Source organism: Castanea sativa, chromosome 2 (assembly GCF_040712315.1).
Source record: "Castanea sativa cultivar Marrone di Chiusa Pesio chromosome 2, ASM4071231v1".
Taxonomy (NCBI): domain Eukaryota; kingdom Viridiplantae; phylum Streptophyta; class Magnoliopsida; order Fagales; family Fagaceae; genus Castanea; species Castanea sativa.
The window spans coordinates 13084731-13098523 of NC_134014.1; the positions used below are offsets into that span (position 1 = coordinate 13084731).

The following is a 13793-nucleotide window of genomic DNA, read 5'->3' on the forward strand; positions in this document are numbered from 1 at the left end:
ATTTTTCACATGATTTTTTTTTATTATAAATAAAACAACATGTATTTGTCATTTGCAAAGTTATGCAACAAATTATTTGATGTAAAATGCATTATTTTGACTTCACCACTTATATCAAGAATGAATTTAGTTAAACTTATTAATACTTATTCAATAATTTAAAAATTACATAAATCCTAGCATTGCTATCTAAAACAAAATAACACAAACATAAGTAAAACAAATACACATGTTGTATTTCTACATAATATCAACATTCCAAAATATAAAACAAAATTAGAAATGATTTATTGGATAACTCATTTGATAAAGAATAAAAACATATAAGAAATTTACAATCTTGAAAATTAATTTTATAATCTATTATCAATTGGATAACTCATTTGATAAAGAATAAAAACATATAAGAAATTTACAATCTTGAAAATTAATTTTATAATCTATTATCAATTGTGGTTGTCACTCTATTTCAATTTGAGATATACATTAAAATTTGATTGGTTACATATTTATACATGGTCTCTTTTATGAATATCATATCATTGTTAAGCAACACACACTCTAGGAAATTCCATAATTTATTTTGAAAAGCCGTTTATTTTGGACATAAATTGTTAAAATTAAGTCTAAGCATTCATAATTTATGCTAATTTGATACTTTGGCTTTACTATTTTTACACTTGTAAATGTTTTTCACACATGTCTATAATTTTAAGTCTATATTTTTAACTCTATTGTAACCATATTATCTTGGCATGTACTTTGTTATTTGATATCTAAAAATCTTTACTCATTACAGAATGCTCAACCATTTATCTTCTAATTAATTTGCATATGTAAATGTATCAATTGTTTCCTTAAAACTCACAATAAACAATTAAACTACTATTGTCTTAATTTAACTTTTTTTTATTAAAAAAAAAGTTTTAAAAAAGTGATTCGGGTTCGGGTCGGGTCGCGGGTCAGGTTGACCCACAAAAAACTCGGAAAACTCGGGTCGGGTCACGGGTCAACCTGTTTTTGTTTCGGGTCAAAAAAATCGGGTTCAAATAGAGTATTTTTCGGGTTGGGTCAGGTCAGGTTAGAAAATTTTGACCCATTTACTTATGCTTACCTTCTTTACATGAAAACTTCCAACCATATAAGTAACATATTCTTTTCCTCTTTGATTGGCCTTCCAACTGAGTTTTCTTGGCTTCTTTTAATCATTACGTTTTTCAATAGCTTCTCTTGCCTCTTATATAGGAACAATCCCCAAGTTCCAAACTGCGAAGGCATATTTAGATTTATATTGTTTGTAATGGCTTTCATCTTGAATAGACAAATCATTGGCGGGATTCTGCCTGCATTGTTCACTGTCTCAATACTAGTGGAAATATGCTTCGCAAAAAATGTTCCCGCTACTTTTGTTTTCGGGGATTCCTTGGTTGATGTTGGAAATAATAACTACATTTTATCACTTGCCAAGGCTAATTATATACCTAATGGGATTGATTTTGGAATGGCAACAGGCCGATTCACAAATGGAAGAACAGTTGTTGACATTATAGGCAAGTACTAATTGTAATGTACTTTGCATACCTAGTTCTACTTTGCTTAAAGTAGAGGCTATTAAAGTATATGCAAATGTTTAATTCATCAAAATTTTCTCACCAGGTCAGGAATTCGGTGTTAATGACTACCTGCCTCCTTACTTGGCTCCCACTACAATAGGATCTGTGATTCTGTAGGGAGTCAATTATGCTTTTGCTAGAGGCGGAATTCTTAATTGATGGAAAAATGCATGTGCGCAGCGGAAAACAAACAGATCTACTTCATTCATAAAAGTTAACATGCACTATATAAGTTTGAGAATTTGAGAACAAGAGAGTGTACCTTGGAGCGGTGAATTTCAAAACCGAATATCAAAATTGCTTGGGAACACTTTCAATTTTCACTCCAATTCACTAACGCCCAAGATGTGTGGTCTCTCAATCAGTTCCAAAAGGAGAACATGTTAAAGTGTCTAACACTTCATACACCGCTTCACAATAGCGTTCTCTCAAAATCTCTACAGAAAATTCTGTATGTTTCTCCTTTTGTGTCTAACCGATTATCTAATTGGGCTAGCCTTTTGGGCTTTCCAATTGGGCTTAAGTGTGTGGCTTGAAGTGGACCAAAAGGGACCAATAAGACACTAGCTCCAATGGGTCTTGGGCTTTTCTGTCAACTTTTGACAAGTCCAAAGTTATCATTAACTATATTTAATACCACTATATAAATATAGTTGCACTCTAGGCCTTATCTATAAATTATATCTCAAGACTTTATTGTACATGCAACCCCTTCATAAAATATTTGTAGTAATACAAAATCATGAAAAAAGACTGTCGCTTTGTAGATTACTACATCTTAATTCCTTGAGTACCCGATTTAATCATTTAAAGTTATTCATTATATATATTTATGAAATCTAATTCCATAAATATATATACTTTAGTAACTCCTTACTAAAGTGGTTAGACCTAACTCTCTGAATAACAATCCCATTAAACTTATCTCAAGGAAATATTTTGTATCTCCGTTAAGAGACTATGAATTCCATCTTGAGAATATATGTTCCATCAACACTAAATGCGGTTGCCCAACATACTGAGATTTTGACCGTTACTCTAGATCTCACTCATGATATATCAAAGCAACCTATACCTTATGATCAAGTCCATTATTCTCTCAGGATTAAGGGTTTATGCAAATATAAGTCATGAGTTTATTATTCATATGACAGTCGTTGGAAGAATAATAAATCTCACACGGTCTAGTTCAATATGTTTTAACTCTTAAAACATATCAACATACCAACTAGAAATCTCCATTTCCATGATCAAGACAAATCATCTTAGTTGATATGTTATAGTCTTCGCAGATGAAATGCCCAATTTTCATTACTGACTACGAACTACATTTTGAGTTTACAAGGAACTTGTGATTTACATCTTCTGTGACTAAATCACATACAATGCATCTCATGGACTATATGATAATGTCTCAATATTCATGTTACCATTATTTTAGATAATAATAAAACAATTTTATTAAACATAACATTAAATCATACATAATGTCATAAATAATAACATATATAGCATCATGAGAAATGATATGTACACAACATTTTTACAATATTTTTACAAAAAATCCTAAGTGGCAGGATGTTACTGGTTGTTATTGTTGGGGCAAAAAAGTAATCTTAGTGTTAGGTTCAAATTTGAACCAATAACAACTAACCACTTATGATTTGTTGTAAAAATGTTGTAAAAATGTTGTGGACGTAGCACCTCTCATAGCATCATACAATAGGATTTAAGGGCACTAATCCTAACATTAATTACACTGGAAAGATCTTGGTAAGGTTTCTGCTCCACATTTATAATTTTTTTCCCAAGTAAGCACTAAAAAACATTGAAGTTCCAATGGTTATGAAGACTTCTATTTTACTTGACGTGCAAACAACCATTCTCATCAGCATTTCAATGATGTTGTGAATCACTAAACAAGATTAACTTGTATACTTTCAAGTAAATCAATATGCTTGACCCGAGCAATATTTACCCTATCTTGGATACATGTGATTTTCAAAGTCATTTTGAACAGCATTTCAGTACGTATTTTGTGTTAGGTGTACAACTATCTATAGGTTTACATAAACAAGTAAATTTGTACATAGGGAGATCAAATCAACATGGATGCGCGAATAGACAATTTTACAAACAGCAGGCAAGACATAATATCAAACATTGGTGCTCCTGCAGCACTAACATTGTTAGGAAAAGCAATCTTCTTTGTTACGATGGGCTCAAATGATTTCATCGATAACTATCTGACACCTGTCACCTCTGCTGCTGAGCAGAAGTTGATCAATCCAGAAGTATTTCAAGATTCAGACTACAACTTACGGTAATCTTTTAGTAACCTGTTATGGTAAAGCCACATTTTCTGCGTAAAATTCAAACTGAAATGTTATTGATTCTGTTACTAGAGGCTTTACAATTTGGGTGCTAGGAAGATTATTGTGGCAAATGTTGGACCTATAGGGTGTATACCTTATGCAAGGGATACCAATCCAGCTGCAGGAGACAACTGTGTTAGTTTGGCAAATCAGTTGGCTCAATTATTCAATGCTGAGCTGAAAAGCCATATCATAGACCTCAGTGCTAATCTTCCGGAATCAAAATTTGCCTATGCAGATGTTTATAGAATCGTAGAAGATATCCTGCAAAACTACATATCCTATGGTGAGTATGCTCTAGGTTTTACTGCCAGTTCACACAGGATAGGTCATAGGAGTATCTTAATTATCATGGTCATTTAAATTTATAATTCCTTAACAAATTAAGCTTTTGGTATAAGTAAAAGAATTTTGAACCATGTCTTCATTCTAAAGAGAACTTCATGCTTTATTTAACAGGTTTTGAAAATGTGAATTCCTCGTGCTGCAATCTTGCCGGGCGCTTTGGGGGTTTGATTCCATGTGGTCCTCTCTCAAAAGTTTGTAATGACAAATCCAAGTATGTGTTTTGGGATATGGCTCATCCTACTGAAGCTGCTAATATTCTCATTGCAAGGCGTCTCATTGATGGTGACACCAATGACATTACACCTATGAACCTTAGGCAATTTGCTCGATTGTGACCCAAAGTCTAACGATTGTAACCAGATGCGTTCGTAGATTGTTTTGAGAAAAAGTTAGTAGGAGATTAGTACTCATTTAATGACAATAACTGACGTAATTAATTCGTAAGAATAAATAGTGGTACTCTAAGAATAGTGACAATGAAGCTTACGGAAAACCACATAATACTATTTGAATAGGTATGTTGTACACCGTTCTAGTTTTCTCACTATCATATTATTCTTAGCGATGTGTTGGATGTAGTAATGAAGGAATTCGTTTCATTTCTATGACTAACACTAGTCAGTAGTTCATTGAATTTGTTGACTGTATTTGTAGAAAAATATGTTCTTGCTAGACGACATTATCATAAGGTGAAGGTGGCCTTCAATCTCATTCAATTAAGGGGGTTAAAGGGAAATTGGGGTGATAGTTTAGGGTGAAAAATTGTAATTTGCCTGATTAATTACAAGTTAATGTGAAATTAATAACTATTCTTTCAAAATTTTGAGAGTTAACTTTGGATCCAAAATCTAAATTAAAAAAATAAAAAAAAGTTTTTTTTGTTGATAATTCGATAGATGAGGGTTGGGGGATTTGAACCCCGAATATTTCCGTTAAAAATATTAAGAGATATCAACAAGATGAGTTTACCATTTACTTAAGTTTCAACATTTACCATTCAAAAATAAAATAAGATTAGATTCAACATTAAATGTATTATGTTTTGTGCAAAATAAATGACAGCATAATCCATTCGAAACTTTATTAAGAACAGATCTATTTAATTTACTTAGTAGATGAGTTAAATTTAACAAAAACTTTTTTGAAAAATAATAATAATAATAATAATAATTTCTTCTTTATGACCTTATGTAGCATATGAGCTTGACTTCGTCTTAAAGAAGATACGAAGAATAACAAGAAAGACAAAGGTTAATACAAAATGTGGCAAGGAAGACTGGAGCAGCTAAGCCTATTTTGTGGTGGATTATAGTTATGAAGCATGCAAAACTATATGGTGCTTGTGAAATTCCTAGGGGAAAAGAAAACACATATATACATGCTCGCATACAAAATTAAAAATAAAAATATTGAAAGAAGAGATTTATCACTTGCGCCGCGACACTAACTGCCGCATGAAGTTTTGGTATTGACATATGAGTGTACTCCCTTACCTCATCCCCCTTGCCATATATATATGCGTGTGTGTGTGTTTCTCAAATAAAAATAAATAAATAAAAACTCTTTTTGTTAATAAGTGGGATGACAATTTTGCCCCGCGTTGATAAATGTTATAATTGTAAATTTTTTATACTCTAAAACATTACTATTTAATAAACATATCAATATTAACTTATTTTATTCTATCTAATGTTAACGTGGCTTTCTGCCTTTATTTTGTTGTTTGTTATACTATGAGATTTTTTTTTTTTTTTGGTGATATTTTCTTGTTAAACACTTTAATAATATTATTCAATATTTGCTAAAAGTTAGTTTGATTTGATGGGATAAATTCAGTTGTAATTTCAAGTATATTTTTTATTAATGAAAGATGTTTTATTTTTAAAAAATTGTAATAGTTGTGGGGCAAATTAACAAAAAAAGTAAAGTCTTAAGAGGTGGAGTGGGGATGCGGGAAGTTCCCATCATGTGAGTCGGGGGCAAAGACCACATCTTTCGGCCCTACCCCACCCTTTTGCCATCTCTATTGACAAACACTAATTGCCAATGTTGAAAAATAAACTATTTTCTACCCCCCCCCCCCCCAAATATGTAGTTCTAGTACCACATAAAATACAACTTTTGTCACAACTATCTTATGTGTCAAATTATGACTGGCTGCCTATCATTTTCATATGATCCCATTCCACTGTTCACAGTCTGTCATGTGAATAATTGTAACACATGTTGTGGCATTTTATGTGGTTTTAGAATTTTTGAAAAAAAAAAAAGACTATGAATATAACAATACGAAATGGAAATTTGATCTCTATTTTTTTTTTTTTTGTGCAAACTTAATCGATGATTCACATGGATTAGCCAATCAAAATAACCAATATAAACAAAAAATTCAGCATCAATCCCCTATTCAGATATCAAATTTTTATATAGAAAACCCTCAAATTGAGAATGGAAAGAATATGAGATCTAATTCAGTAAAAACTAATTTCACTATAAAATAATGACAATCTTCTCTACAACAAATACTACAGGCTATCATTCTAAAAATAAAAAAAATAAAAAAAAATACTGCAGGCTACCGAAACACCAAAGAGCGCGCGCACACTCAAAAATAAAAAGTAAAAGTCTATAGTTGATTGTTTGTGGTTAGTTGAAGGTGAATTTGTCAGTTGATGGACAATATTAATTGCTCAATATATTTTGAGCAATTAATATTGACTATATATGAGCAATTAATATTGGCTATATATATATATATATATATATAGAGAGAGAGAGAGAGAGAGAGAGATTATTTGACTTGTGTATAATTTTTTTTTTTTAAAGTATAATTGTACTTTTGAGCCACCTTATTAATAAACTCTTCCAAGCAAGCACATGGAATCCTTTATGTTCAGTAATTGCTGGTGCAACTTACAAAAAAATGAACTTACTCAATTTAAATACAGCAATTCTTGTAGGTGGAGAAAGTCTAGAGATAACTTTTATAATACTAGCTCCCTCCGTCTCACTTAGTTTGTCCTGTTTGAAAAGTCAAACTTTTTAAGGGAATATCATTTATTGTCTTGTCTAATTTTTAAAAATGTATTAGTTTCCAAAACTACCTTTAAATAATTTTGTTGATTTTTTTTTCAAATGGAGTAGTTTTGAAAATTAAATAGGGGTATAATAGGAATATTAATAAATTAATGACTTTTATTATTAGAAATAGGACAATATTTTGAGACATCCCAAAATGGAATAGAGGACAAACTAAATGGGACGAAGGGAGTACAACTTTAAAGTGATCGACTATGAATGGTAGAGAAAGTGTAGTGAGTTCATGTAAAATTGATTCTCCACCACTCACATTAACCACATCATCAAGTTATGGCAAACTGTGTGGTCGTATAAGAACTTATAGCATTAGCCTTTAATTAGGGAAAGGAAACAACAGTGCCATCAATGATTCATGCGGCTAAGGCAATGAAGGGGAAGATTTTTGGGCTACAATCTGAAGTGCTTCACACATCCTCAAAAGATAATCTTACACGTTTGGTGCTAGTAGTGCACAATGCACATGCAATTGCACGCCGCCACACTGAATAACCCTTCGTTTCAAAGATCTCCCACATTTCTTTAGCTGTTGGACCCATCAACATTTGTAACCAAAATTGTCTGAGGTGGTGGCCACATCCAGCTGTTTATGTAGGAGACAAAACACTTTGATATAACAATTGAAACCACCATACGGTTCGCCTTAAAAAGATGGAAAAAGGGAGGAGCAACTATCTATGTAATTACGGTCTTTATAGGCCATTGTTCCAGTCAAGCAATCAATCACATGCAATTTGGATTTCAACGTGATCAACTCTCCCTTCTGTCCCCTAATAAACCAAATGGCACGATCTTTTTAAGAATAAGATCAAAGGAATGGACAAGACCTGCGCAAACAGTGGAGCATGTAGTTTAATTCGATACAATGTAACTTCACAACACATAAAAGTTATAACACATAACAGACTGATATCTTATAACGATAACTTCCAACTAGAGATATAATTCCTATGTAATCACACTGATAATTCAATCCATTTGAAATAAATTATTTTTATGCTTTATATTAAATATTGCAAATTTAAATGTATATCTAGTAACATTTCATATAAAATTTAAATGATCTGGCAATTTGTACTTTGTCACATCCAAAAATTAAAATTTTAACTATGAAATGGATTTTCTCCATTTTACTAGAGGAGGTCTTGTTTTGTATAATAGTCTTGGTAAAAAGAAAAATATTGAAAACTCACTTAGTGTATAAAACACTTGTGAATGTTTAGACCCCCAAAAACAAATATTCAAAGCAAGCTTATATTTAAAAAATATATGTGCGGAATATGAACTAAGCAATACCCAAATTATCAAACTACTCTAAGCCATATTTTAATCAAAACTCAACAGTAATTAAAAGCAAAGCGTAAGGGAAAAATGCAAACACAAGATAACACCGGCATGTGCTATCGAAGAGGAAACCAGAGAACTTGGCGAAAAACCTTTCCACCACCCTCCAAGCGGTAAATGATCCACTAGAAAATCAGTTGGGATACATGAATAACAATAGACCTTCCAAGCCTAATCTACCAGATGCACCTAAGCCCTCCAAGATTCTTGCTTCAACAAGGTTACGCCAAACCGTGTCTTCTCTAGTTTATTGGACCCCACAATTAGCCCATTGCATCAACCAATATGAATTGGTTCTCTCTTGAACTACTTCCCAAACACCAAGAACCTTCTCACTATTCTGAATTTGGTGAGGTAAGGATTTGGTTTATAATCCTCTTATGAGTATGACAATAGAGAGGGTGAGAGTAGAGGAATTTGGATAATCAAATGTATAATATTGTGGATGAATCAATCTTGTTTTTCTCTAGGGTTTCTCTCTCAAAATTCTCTTTGGAAACTCTCTACATTTCGTGGGTATAAGGGTATTTATAGTAGGGTATGAGATGGAATGTGAAAAGTCAGTTTTTAGCAAAGCAGGGTGCACTGGGGTAAGTTGCAAGTTCCAATCACTAGTTACCAGAATGGCCAGACTGTATTTTTTGTCCTGTAGTAATCTAGCTATCTTGACCCTTCAACTTCCTGCATGCTTCACACGTGTGCTACAGTTTGGCAAGTCACCACTCGCGAGTCAGTCGCGAGTTCCAGTCGTGAAACACATTTTGTTGCATACACTTGATCAAATCTTCACACTCTCTCACACACAACCCTTACATTATTCCCACCTAAGTACAGGGTTTTTAAATGCTAAATTACAAGCAAATTTGGTACGGAATAAAGCCAACACAGAGTTGAATAAATTCAACTTTACAATCTCACCCTTCGGCTATTCCGTGACAAATTCCTAAAACAAACTCTAGACTTAAAATGTGAGTTGGGAACAGTTGCTAAAACTCACTCATGCCTAATTCTAGATTCATGAAGCTCTTAAACCATACAAACAAGTCTCCTGAAAAAAATATCACAAAATGCACTCATTAAGTTCATTGTAAGCGGAAAACTTAGAATGCATAAGGAGCAAGCACAATACGATCAAGCACAATACGATCAAGCAAGTATGAATATGATAATGAAACATAACTTGTCCATACAAAAACAATCACTATTACTAGTGACTACAATGAACATTCACACGGTGAATGAACATTTGGGCATGCAAGCAAATAAGCTCAATGCGAAGTATCATTTGCATGTCCGACACTCAATTGATGCAAGAACACTAAAGCATAAAGCATTAAGTTTGAATTGCATCAAGGATACAATATTCAACAAGGGCACAAGAGTACTAAAGAAAATGCAAAACATTAACTAAAAGTACTAAACTACATAAGCAAGGGTACATAATATAGTCAAGTACACAACATAAGCTTAAAAAATGAAATATGAACATAAACTAAAAATAATAACAAGAAAATCTTGTTGTTTGATTGCTTGCTTGCTCCCCCTTCAATTTAGCTCTCCCTCCCCCCCCTATTATAGCTCTCCCCTATCATGAACACCATCTCCCCCTTTTTGTCATGGAATAGCAAGTCATCATCTTCTTCTAGCGTCCTTTGGATTTGATCCAATTGAGTTTGGAGAAAGGTAAACTTTGTCTCAAATCAAGTGTACTGAGAGTGCATGATAGATGTGAGGCCGGACATTGTTGTGCTCATGTTTTTCATAGAAGTCATGATGTTGTCCAACTTCTCATCATAGGAGTGTGAGCTAGAGCTTGTGTCACCTTGAGGAGCATTACTCTCTTGTTTGAAATTCTTTTGGACACGGCCTATTATAGCATTGATAGTGCTAATGTTGATTGGTCTTTGCTTAGGTTGAGGATACTCATCTTCCATTGTGGGTACTCCTTTTAGCTTCAATATCTTGATGACAAGGCAACAAAATGGAAGACAGTTCCTGGAGGCCGTCCTCTTAGCAATTTTGACCAAAATGTGAAAGATATGAGAGCATATATCAATTTCTTCATCGATAATCAAGTCATGAAGAAATAGAGCTCGACCAGATTCATATGTCCGGTGCTCGAGAGAGGATAGAGATTATGAAGCATAATTGCTGTGAGCAACCTCAACTCGGGAAATAAAGATGACAAACCAATTGATTTCCCATTTGAAGACACATTCAAATTTTCTTCCTAAAACTTCGTGAAAAATTTCAGGGTCCGGGTCCATCTCATCATAAACTGGTGGTTTTGCAAACATTAGCCGGTTGATGTTCAAAATGAGAGCAAGATATGAATGCATGATAGTGAAGGCCCTTCCTCATACCCAACATTGTAGCTCTTCCCCATCAAAGATAGCATTCGCATAAACTCTTTCATAAGCTCTTTATAAGGATCTTCAAGATTCGATAGAAGGTAGTTCCAATCCTTAGAAGCGAATCATTTAGGAATGTTTGTATCAAGAAGAGTAGCTTAAATACGCTTAATAAGTGGCATATGATCTAAATCTGGTGTCATCAAATACTCCAGCTGAGGATCGAGTTTTCTTTGACTTATGAGAGAAACTACTGAGGTCAATGACTAGTTACTTCCTCTTGTTACTGCTTGCTTTCATTGTCGACTTTTTGAAAGGAGACATCTTCAAGCAGAGATCATGAAATTTCAAAGAGCAAGATGAACACAAACGTCAACAAACTTGATTAGAAACATAAACTACGAATTAAACCCTAAAAACTGAAATTTAAAGAGCATTTAAAAAAAATGGCATGTGAAGATGTTAAATATCAAAGCATGACATAATCATAGCATTAGACACTCAACATGTCAAAGATTATATGTGTGTGTATCATATGAAAAAGTATGCATATAAGAGGCATGAAAACATGCAAGGGGCAAAGTGTGAAACATATAACCATTAGTTGTTCCAAACATGGAACATGATTATCCCCAAATATTGTACTCAACGGAGTCCAACATTGCACGCAAAAACATCTAAATAGACATTTTATCAACAAAATGATATGCACGCCACAACACAAAACATTGTATAAAGCATGAGCATGTAGTAGAAACATGCAAAACAAGCATTATATCATCATTCTCAACAAAACTCATATGATAATTTCATCAAACACAACAAAACTCCATGTTCATCAACAATATTTCAATATCTCAACAAAAACAAGAACTCCATGAAATATAATGCTTTAAACTTGAAATAAAGTAAAAAGGAGTGAAAACTCATACCTTTTCTTGGATTTGAAGTGAAGATTGAAGAGAAAAATGAAGGTTTTTAATGTGAACATGGTGGTTTTGAGAGAGGGAGAGGCGGAGAAGACGAAGAGACACACACGTGATGCGAAGGAAAATGAAAAGTTTTAAAAAACTGTATGATTTTTAACCATATTTTTACAAAACACGCGTTTTTCATGACTCAACTGACTCGCGAATGAGTCGCCAAAATCCCTTAAACCCAGATTTTGAAAAATTTCTCTAAGTCTTTTTCGTGACTGGGACTTACATTCACTAGTGAGTCGTGAACGCCTCTTGGATGACCTCGCTACTCGCGAATGAGTTGCCAAAAATTCTTAAATCTAGATTTTGAAACAATTTATAAGTCTTTTTTGTGACTTATGTTCTCATTCGCCAATGAGTCGCGAAAACCCTCGGGTTGAGCTCGCAAGTCACAAGTGAGTGGCCAAAAAGCAGAGTTGCAAATTTTTTGGATTTTTGTGAATTTTTTTAAAACAAAATACTTTCTAAAAACAACTAAAATACTCAAAAATATTTTTGGGTTTGATCAACAGATGCTTGAGTATGTACATCACATTTAATCAAGTACAATCACACAAATGAATAACGCATTCATTGAACATAGACATGTGTAATGTGGGTGGGTATCAAACATGAGATAGTCCTTAGTCTAATGTGAAGCTTCAATGATCAATTCAACCATGTCATACATAACTAGCACTAAGTAGAGTGACGTATCTCAATTGTAGAAATAAACATATATGACCTCTCACATAAACTTGATTACATTGAGTTAGAAGCTTTTCATTTGGCTTCTTTTCTTTTGATCATTTTGATCTTTACATCTCTCTTTGAGATAGATGCCTGGAATTTTTGATATTTCAATTTGATGATTAAGCCTTTGGCTTTTGGCATCATACATTTTAAATACATGTCGCTTTCCCTTTTTCTTAGTCAAATACTAATATGTACGACAGATTTTTCAGCTCATTATCTTTTTTGAGATTGATATTGGTTGAGCTTTTAAGCGAAAAATATGAGTGGGAAGATATATAGGCACAAGTCTAAGCATGTCTCAAGATCAACAAAACTATTGACTAATCATTCATGACAAGTTTGAAAATCTATTTACAACAAACACATAGATGTCAAGATGTTTCCCACAAAGATTCAAGTGTATAGAGAACAAGCTAAGCTCATTAATGCATAAAGCCATTAGTACGGAGGTACAAGGCTAAACATGCATGTGACTATGCACAACACCGCCGATCAAACTTTTTGGATTTTATACTTTTTATATGTTTTTGGATTTTTGACACAAAGCAAGAAAAGAATGATAAAAACCAACAAACAACCAAAGCTTTTAAACACCAAAAACAATAAAAAACATAAAGTGCTACCAACAAAGTAGTGTGTGCTTTACTCAATTAAGAACAATTCAAGATAGATATGTAAAACACACAACACACATGAGTTTCAAGGAATGATACCGACACCGATGGTCTTACGGAGCAATTTGAACTAAGGGCCATCGAGAGGTTTGGTGAAGTTGTCTGACTTTTGGTTGTCCGTGTGAATAAATTCAAGACATACAATTTTATCTTCCACCAAATCACGGATAAAGTGATAGCGAATCTAATTGTGCTTGGACTTTGAGTGATGAACAGGATTCTTGGAAAGATTTATGGCACTAGTATTGTCACAAAGCACACTCATCGTTTCTTGAGG

The 13793-nt window shown here is 33.2% G+C and overlaps 1 pseudogene; it reads left to right on the forward strand.

Moving 5' to 3' along the window:
• The first annotated feature begins 1300 nt into the window (after positions 1–1300).
• On the forward strand, positions 1301–4671 carry LOC142623646 (GDSL esterase/lipase At4g16230-like; annotated as a pseudogene).
• The last annotated feature ends 9122 nt before the right edge of the window (positions 4672–13793 follow it).